Consider the following 9,917-nt stretch of genomic DNA (forward strand, 5'->3'; position numbering starts at 1 on the left):
ACCAGCGCCACTGCTTTGGTCATCTTCCTCTCCGATGCCACCCACTGACCCATATCATCCATTCCATATGGGGCATACCATAGAGGACGTCTTGATGTCCTTTGTCCATCAGCATGAGTCCCATACGCAGCGACTCCAGGAGCTCGAGAGAGCTCAGCTATCACTAGGCCCATATCATGGTCAGACATCCTCATCTTTTCAGCCTTTTCGATCATTACCCCCGGACTTTGCTGCCCGACTTTCGACTTTAGAGCAGCAGATCGCTTCTGTTATTCACACTCAGCAGGCGATGGAGGAGGATTGGCTTCATCTACACCGCTTACTCTACACTCACTTCCCCCTCCTCCACCCCCATCCGCATAGAGCTCATCGGTGCCATAGTGGTAGACGTTGGTGAGACGACAGCGATTGCGACTGCACAGCCTTTTGGAGACCATCTGATGATTTCTGACTTTTGTTGATATTTATTTGATGTACCTGATGTATGTGATACTGATATGATATAGTTTTGTACAGGGGTGATGTAGCCCCTATTTGATTGATGGTTGTATGACACACTTACTACACTTTATGGTCTCGATATATGTAGCAATCGCGGTATTCTCACCATATCTGATGCACTTGATTTCTTATTTATATTTTTGTGACATGGGATGTTGGGACATGGGATGTTGTGTGTATAATACTTGTGACATGTAACACTCTACTTAAAATAAGTCATATTTTAAGCAACTAGATAAGAAAGACCATAGTCATTTAAAACGTTTAGTTCATAAGTATTTGAAAACTACCACTAAACTTTAAGGACACATAGGTAATTCTTTCATTACAAAAGTTTTCACAAAATGAACTCCTAAAACAAAAATGAAGATCATCTTCTTAAAAGTGTTCGGTTCTTTAAGCCTTGAGTTGATCACCATCCGCTTGATTGACTTACTTGGAATCTGGAAATTTAACAAAATACCAAGGTTAGAATCCCTCAAATTTCATATAATTAAAAGTGCGTTTAAATCGGGTTCAAAATATGAACCTACACAAAACTTAACATTTCTAGCCGGTCTCCACCGTAAATTACGGTGGTCACCGTAATTTACGGTGAGAGCTGGATGTTTAAGGTTCTACCGTAAGGCAGTAGTAAACTGCCGTAATGAATTGGCCTCCACCGTAAATTACGGTGGTACCGTAATTTACGGTGGCTTCTGCATTTTCCTCCTACTTGCTGTTTTGACCCATTTGTACCGATTTCTGCACTTTTCGGCCATCTAAGTGCAGCACAGAGTATTCCTTCGCAACAAGTACGACCCATTTCGGATCCCTTGCTTCAACACACACGCTCCCATTACCGGTTTGCGTGATTTTACAATTCTTCCCATTACCCTATACCCGGGTTTATGGACTACTGATGAGGTACTTCCGTTACCCGGTTTGTACCCATCAATTATTTACTCATTTGGGGTTGCCATTATGAAATCCATCATTTTAGACAACCAAACCAACACGATTCTAAATTGTTTAAACTAGCAACCAATAATAAGAAATCTATATCGTCATCATTATAGTAGCGTTAACTACGTACCTTAAAGCTTTCCCTTTAAGCGAGCGTCCGTACCGGCTTGACTCCCCGACGCCTCACTCGTATTGCCTAAAAACATACAAGCCAATTATCATTAGAACCATTCGGCTCATAACTAAGCTTGTTACTTTACCAACACCACATTAGTGTCGATTAGTGTCTTTTAGGCATTTTATCAAACATCTTGTGTGCATGTTTCCTTACAATTTATAACTAAGCTTAACATTCATCATTTAGCCATGATAAACATCAACATAGGCAATTTTTGCTAATTCATTACACCAATAATCTCTGAATTTTGTTCATAAAGCTTGAATTACTCTAGAACACATCCAAATCCTAATGTTTCATACCTTTCTACAAAACCCACATATCACCTCTAATGGTGATCATGAATATTGCAATAATTAAACCAAATTTCAGCAAGGAATCTACTAGAGTTCATCCTTATACACTATTTCAATTAAAACAAACATCATGCATGATCAGATTTGAATCCTATGATTTTATCCAAAATCTAAGGTAGAACCAAGTCATGAAATTTTACATACCTTACGATCCCTTAGTCAAGGTGATCACAAATCTATATTCAGATTTCAATTTGGACTCGATTTGCACCTTCAATTGATGAATTTTGGTGAATTTTAGGGTTTGAGGGAAATCCCCTCTTGTTTCCTGGTTCTGGTCGATCAAACACACACTTAGGTGTGTGTTTGGTGTGTTATTTCACTAGTAATAAGTTAAGTTCCAGAATTGACACATTTGGTCCCTCAATTTAACATGGGTTATAAAACAAGGGTTTTTGGTCATGTTATGTTAAGACCTCTACTAACTAGGTTATCTTTCCTAGTCTATTACCTTAACTTACTACTAGTATATTTTTTTTATTAAAGTATAACATTAATATTTTTCGGGGTGTTACAAGTCCACCCCCCTTAAAGAGGGTTTCGTCCCCGAAACCTGTTTATGTATATGACAGAAGTTCTTATACGTACCGAAAAGTGTAGGGTGTAGTCGTTTCATTTCCTCTTCAGACTCCCAAGTGGTGTCCGATCCTTTTCGGTGTTCCCATTTGACTTTTACTTGATAGATCATCTTGTTCCTTAGGTTTTTCACCTTACGGTCTAGAATCGCAATAGGTCTCACCGCATAGTTGAGACTATTATCTATCTCGATGTCGTCATAACGAATATACGCGGTTTCGTCAGCTAGACATTTCTGGAGATGTGATACATGGAACGTACTATGTATCCCACTCAATTCTGGGGGCAATTCGAGACGGTAAGCCACCCTACCGACTCGCTCGATGATTTTGAAGGGCCCAATAAACCTTGGGCTTAACTTCCCCCTTTTTCTAAACCGGATTATTCCTTTCCATGGTGATACCTTCAATATAACCTTATCACCAACTTGGAACTCAATCGGTCTCTTTCGTTTGTCCGCATACGCCTTTTGTCGATTTTGGGCCGCCCTTAGGTGGGCTCGGACTATATCGATCTTTTGGTTCGTAAGTCCGATTACATCTTTATGTTCAAGTTCACGCGGACCAACCTCACCCCAACATACCGGAGTTCGACACTTCCTTCCGTATAGCAATTCATACGGAGCCATGCCGATGCTTGCGTGGTAACTGTTATTATATGAAAATTCAACCAACGGTAGGTGAATATCCCAACTACCCCCGAAGTCAATTATGCACGCCCGTAACATATCTCCCAACGTTTGTATTGTTCTTTCACTTTGACCATCCGTCTGAGGATGGTACGCGGTGCTAAGAAACAATTTGGTTCCCATTTGTTTTTGGAAATCGCGCCAAAAATTTGAAGTGAACCGGGTATCCCTATCGGACACGATGGATATCGGCACTCCGTGGCGTGCTATTATCTCATTAGTGTACACTTCTGACATCTTTTCTGACGTATAAGTTTCTCGGATAGGGATGAAATGGGCACTTTTGGTTAGTCTATCCACCACTACCCAAATGGCATCGAAACCACGGCTAGTTCTGGGCAGCTTGGTTAGCAGGTCCATTGTAATTTGTTCCCACTTCCAAACCGGAATATCTAATGGTTGCAACTTGCCGTAAGGTTTTTGATGCTCCGCTTTGACTTGTAAGCAAGTCAAACATTTCTCCACGTATTTAGCCACATCCCTTTTCATCCCCGGCCACCAATAGTTTTGCTTCAAGTCCCTATACATCTTAGTTGCCCCGGGATGGATCGAATAGCGAGACTTATGTGCCTCGTCCAGCAAAAGACTCTTAACACCACATGTGTTTGGGACCCAAATCCGATCATTTCGGCATTTCATCCCATTACTTCCTTCCGTAAGGTCTTTTACCATCCCTTTTATGCGTTCTTTCTTCCAATTTTCTTCCCTTAACGCTTCGGTTTGGGCTTCTTGAATTCGGTCGAGCAAGCCTGAAGTTACTACTAACTGCATAGATCGTATTCGTATTGGAACGCATTCGTCCTTTCGGCTAAGGGCATCCGCCACCACATTAGCCTTTCCGGGGTGGTAGTGGATCTCGCAGTCGTAGTCCTTCACCACTTCTAACCAGCGTCTCTGCCTCATATTTAACTCTTTTTGATCGAAAAAGTACTTCAAACTTTTATGGTCGGTGAAAATAGTACTTTTCACACCATACAAGTAATGCCTCCAGATTTTCAAGGCAAAGACCACGGCTGCCAACTCGAGATCATGAGTTGGGTACTTTGTTTCATGCGGCTTAAGTTGCCTAGAGGCGTAGGCGATCACCCTTCCCCTTTGCATTAGTACGCACCCAAGGCCTAGGTGCGATGCATCCGAGTAAACTACCATATCCTCCGTACCATCCGGTAAAGTCAACACCGGTGCACAGGTTAATTTTTCCTTTAATGTCTGGAATGCCTTTTCTTGGTCGCTTCCCCAGACGAACTTCTCATTCTTGCGGGTCAATTTGGTCAACGGCGTTGTAATCTTGGAGAAATCCTGAATGAATCTCCGATAGTAACCTGCCAACCCCAAGAAACTCCTAATCTTGGATGGATTCTTTGGAGGGTTCCACCTTGACACCGCTTCCACCTTCGACGGATCCACCAATATTCCTTCGGCACTTATGACGTGCCCTAGGAATTGCACCTCTCGTAACCAGAAGGCGCATTTTGAGAATTTAGCATACAATCTTTCCCGCCTTAATACTTCCAATACTTCCCGTAAATGGTCAGCGTGCTCCGCCTCGTTTCTTGAATAAACGAGGATGTCGTCTATGAAAACAATCACCGATCTGTCGAGCATCGGCTTGCATACCCGGTTCATGAGATCCATGAAGGCCGCGGGCGCATTCGTTAATCCGAACGACATTACGAGAAACTCGAAGTGTCCGTATCGTGTCCGGAATGCCGTTTTCGGTACATCACTCTCCTTCACCCTCAATTGGTGGTAACCCGATCTCAAATCGATTTTTGAAAACCAGCTAGCGCCTTGTAATTGATCGAATAAATCGTCAATTCTCGGGAGTGGGTATCGATTCTTTACCGTGAGTTTGTTTAACTCCCGGTAATCAATACACATTCGCATGCTCCCGTCTTTCTTCTTTACAAATAGCACGGGAGCCCCCCAAGGAGACACGCTAGGCCGGATGAATCCTTTCTCTAGTAAATCTTGCAACTGAGACATTAACTCTTGCAGTTCTGAAGGTGCCAACCTATACGGAGCCTTAGCAACCGGTTTAGCACCCGGGGTTAGTTCAATCCCGAACTCTATTTCTCGCTCTGGTGGTATTCCCGGGAGATCCTCGGGGAAGACATCTTTAAAATCACGCACCACAGGCACGTCTTCAATTTTGGGCATTTCTTTTTCGACGTCCCGCACATAAGTTAGATATGCCTTACACCCGTGTAGTATACACTTGCGGGCTTCTACAATTGAGCATATTACGGGATTACAAGCCTTCTCCCCATAAATGATGACACGCCTTCCGCTCGGAGACGTTAGGTGTATCTCCTTACGTAAGCATATCACCTTAGCATGGTAGCGGGATAGCCAATCCATTCCGACGACCACTTGAAATTCACCCATGGACATGGGTATTAAATCAATGGAGTATTCCTCGTCATCGATATTCAATTTGCATTCCCAACATACATCACAAACAAGAAAACATTTGTTATTACCTACTTCTACTTCCATTGGCATAGGTAATTTTGTTAATGTAAACATGGGGTTTTGAATAAATCTATGTGAAACAAAAGACTTATTCGCGCCTGTATCAAATAAAACACGTGCGGGAATCGAATTTATAGTAAATATACCTGTAACCACGTCGGGTTCCATTTTTGCTTCCGCAGCAGTGATTTGGAACGACCTTGCCTTAGCCTTTGGGGTCTCATCCCTAGAGTCGGCACTCTCCTTCTTTCCCACCAATTCCGGACATTCTGACTTTTTATGACCCGGTTGGTAACATTTATAGCACACCGTTACTTTGTCGGGGCAATTTGCAACCCCATGCCCTATCTTGCCACATGCCACGCAAGGTTTGTTCTTGAAATAGCATTCACCTTTATGAGTGCGTCCACATGTTTTGCAACTCGGAGATCCTCCTTTTGCACTTCCTTTCTTCGAAGATTCAGCTACCTTCGGCTTCTTTGTGGGACTCGGGTTTTCATCCAAGGCCCTCCTTTCACCTCTTTCAACTTGCCTTTTCAGTTCAATCTCGCGTTCCCGCGCCGCATTGATTATATCGGTAAGGCTTTCATAATGTGAGGGAGTCATAAACTCCCTATATTCAGCCCTAAGCATGGTGTGATAATAATAAATTTTCTGTTCTTCAGTTTTGACCAAGTCATCACAAAACTTGAGCTTATCCATGAACATTCCCGTAATCTTATCAACGGTTTCACCCTTTTGCCTCAATTGGATGAATTCTTCCTTTATCTTATTTATCACCGCCTTGGGGCTGTGATGTTTGAGGAATGGTACTTTGAAAGCTTCCCAAGTCATCGCCCTTATTGTTTCGACACCCCTTTCGTTTCTGAGGTTGTCCCACCAATCCTTGGCTTGGCCTCTAAGTTGGCCAGTTCCATACGCCACGAAGTCACTTTCATCACAATGCGTTCGTTCGAAAACACCTTCAATATCGCTTATCCACCTTTGACAAGCAATTGGATCTACCTCTCCATTGAAAACCGGGGGCTTGCACGCCATAAACTTGTTGTAAGAACAACCCTTCTTTTCCTTAGCTTTGCCCCTATCACCGGTAAGATCTTCTCTTAGTTCACCAATTCTTTCTTCCATAGTCGAAAGTAAGGTGTTTTGCATTCTTTCCACAAATCTTGGTAGACTGACTTCGATGGCCCTACCAACTTCCTCGGCAATCTTCTCTTTCAACTCGTCGGTAGTGAGGGATAGAACATTGTTACTAGCACCTCCCGACATCTTCTTACTGAAATGTTAAAATGATCCATTAAATAATCTTGTTCAATCGCTCTCATGCTCTTACATGAGACTTCGTACTTATTTTCCGGCCAAGTATATAACTTTGCCTTATCATCCATACTAAGTGTACTTCCCGGGTTCGAGTATATCACTATACTCCTCCCATACACAATGAATCGTTACTCTTTTTAATCTTTTTAAATTTAATTTACTTTAAGTAAATTCTTACCGGATGTTGATCAAGCCTTGAACCGAACACAATTCTCTTTAACCTTAGCTCTGAATACCAACATGTAACACTCTACTTAAAATAAGTCATATTTTAAGCAACTAGATAAGAAAGACCATAGTCATTTAAAACGTTTAGTTCATAAGTATTTGAAAACTACCACTAAACTTTAAGGACACATAGGTAATTCTTTCATTACAAAAGTTTTCACAAAATGAACTCCTAAAACAAAAATGAAGATCATCTTCTTAAAAGTGTTCGGTTCTTTAAGCCTTGAGTTGATCACCATCCGCTTGATTGACTTACTTGGAATCTGGAAATTTAACAAAATACCAAGGTTAGAATCCCTCAAATTTCATATAATTAAAAGTGCGTTTAAATCGGGTTCAAAATATGAACCTACACAAAACTTAACATTTCTAGCCGGTCTCCACCGTAAATTACGGTGGTCACCGTAATTTACGGTGAGAGCTGGATGTTTAAGGTTCTACCGTAAGGCAGTAGTAAACTGCCGTAATGAATTGGCCTCCACCGTAAATTACGGTGGTACCGTAATTTACGGTGGCTTCTGCATTTTCCTCCTACTTGCTGTTTTGACCCATTTGTACCGATTTCTGCACTTTTCGGCCATCTAAGTGCAGCACAGAGTATTCCTTCGCAACAAGTACGACCCATTTCGGATCCCTTGCTTCAACACACACGCTCCCATTACCGGTTTGCGTGATTTTACAATTCTTCCCATTACCCTATACCCGGGTTTATGGACTACTGATGAGGTACTTCCGTTACCCGGTTTGTACCCATCAATTATTTACTCATTTGGGGTTGCCATTATGAAATCCATCATTTTAGACAACCAAACCAACACGATTCTAAATTGTTTAAACTAGCAACCAATAATAAGAAATCTATATCGTCATCATTATAGTAGCGTTAACTACGTACCTTAAAGCTTTCCCTTTAAGCGAGCGTCCGTACCGGCTTGACTCCCCGACGCCTCACTCGTATTGCCTAAAAACATACAAGCCAATTATCATTAGAACCATTCGGCTCATAACTAAGCTTGTTACTTTACCAACACCACATTAGTGTCGATTAGTGTCTTTTAGGCATTTTATCAAACATCTTGTGTGCATGTTTCCTTACAATTTATAACTAAGCTTAACATTCATCATTTAGCCATGATAAACATCAACATAGGCAATTTTTGCTAATTCATTACACCAATAATCTCTGAATTTTGTTCATAAAGCTTGAATTACTCTAGAACACATCCAAATCCTAATGTTTCATACCTTTCTACAAAACCCACATATCACCTCTAATGGTGATCATGAATATTGCAATAATTAAACCAAATTTCAGCAAGGAATCTACTAGAGTTCATCCTTATACACTATTTCAATTAAAACAAACATCATGCATGATCAGATTTGAATCCTATGATTTTATCCAAAATCTAAGGTAGAACCAAGTCATGAAATTTTACATACCTTACGATCCCTTAGTCAAGGTGATCACAAATCTATATTCAGATTTCAATTTGGACTCGATTTGCACCTTCAATTGATGAATTTTGGTGAATTTTAGGGTTTGAGGGAAATCCCCTCTTGTTTCCTGGTTCTGGTCGATCAAACACACACTTAGGTGTGTGTTTGGTGTGTTATTTCACTAGTAATAAGTTAAGTTCCAGAATTGACACATTTGGTCCCTCAATTTAACATGGGTTATAAAACAAGGGTTTTTGGTCATGTTGTGTTAAGACCTCTACTAACTAGGTTATCTTTCCTAGTCTATTACCTTAACTTACTACTAGTATATTTTTTTTTATTAAAGTATAACATTAATATTTTTCGGGGTGTTACATGACATGGGATGTTGGGACATGGGATGTTGTGTGTATAATGATTATAACATGGGATGTTGTGTGTGATATATTGGTAACATGAGATGTTATGTGCTATTACTATTACTATAATCGTATGCTTACTATGGCCTGACCAACGTACACATCTTTAGAAGATGGCGCCAAGACGTCAGCCATAGCCGATGCCTACCACTCATGAAGAACTACAGCAAGTTATCGCTAATGCCATTGCTCAATATGCTGCCTCTCAAGGAGGACCAAGCGGAAGTAGCTCGAACATTAACGGCAACCAAAATCCTCCTCATGGTAACCCTAAGTCATTAAGACATACCATGGCCTAAATGGATTCCTTTAGCAGATGCTAAAGCCGTTCCTATGATATAATGTGTGTGCAGGGTGCACCTACAAACAATTCTTGGACTGCAAGCCCATAAACTTCGATGGCACAGGTGGTGCTGTTGCTTTCGTCCGCTGGGCTGAGAAAACCGAGTCCGTACTTCGCATGAGCAAATGCGCGCTGGATCAACAAGTCACTTACATCTCAGGGCTATTTGTGGATGGAGCCCTATCCTGGTGGAATCTACAGGTCCAGACCCTTGGCGAAGCTGCGGCATACGCACTGACCTGGACTGAATTGAAAGAACTCATGCGCAAAAAGTACTGCTCTCGCGCTAAAATCCAGAGGTTAGAGACCGAATTCTGGCACCTGAAGATGGAAGGTTCTAAGATAGCTGAGTACGTTCAGAGGTTCCACGATTTGTCGCACGTGGTACCCTACATGGTTACGCCTGAGTTCAAAAGGATTGAACGCTTCATTTGGGGATTGGCTCCTC

At 41.6% G+C, this 9,917-nt stretch overlaps 1 long non-coding RNA gene across 3 annotated transcripts; it reads right to left on the minus strand.

The window, feature by feature from the left end:
- Positions 1-902: 902 nt before the first annotated feature.
- On the minus strand, positions 903-8,848 carry LOC110874306. Of its 3 annotated transcripts, XR_002555827.2 has the most exons (4): positions 8,711-8,848; positions 8,163-8,228; positions 1,577-1,642; positions 903-944 (listed from the first exon to the last, which is right to left on the minus strand). It is a non-coding gene; the product is annotated as an uncharacterized LOC110874306 (long non-coding RNA). The 3 variants fall into 3 exon arrangements; XR_002555828.2 differs by lacking the exons at positions 8,163-8,228; positions 8,711-8,848 and adding an exon at positions 2,125-2,262; XR_002555829.2 differs by lacking the exons at positions 903-944; positions 1,577-1,642 and adding an exon at positions 7,489-7,530.
- Between the last annotated feature and the right edge of the window lie 1,069 nt (positions 8,849-9,917).

Source organism: Helianthus annuus, chromosome 9 (assembly GCF_002127325.2).
Source record: "Helianthus annuus cultivar XRQ/B chromosome 9, HanXRQr2.0-SUNRISE, whole genome shotgun sequence".
NCBI classification, from domain to species: Eukaryota; Viridiplantae; Streptophyta; class Magnoliopsida; order Asterales; family Asteraceae; genus Helianthus; species Helianthus annuus.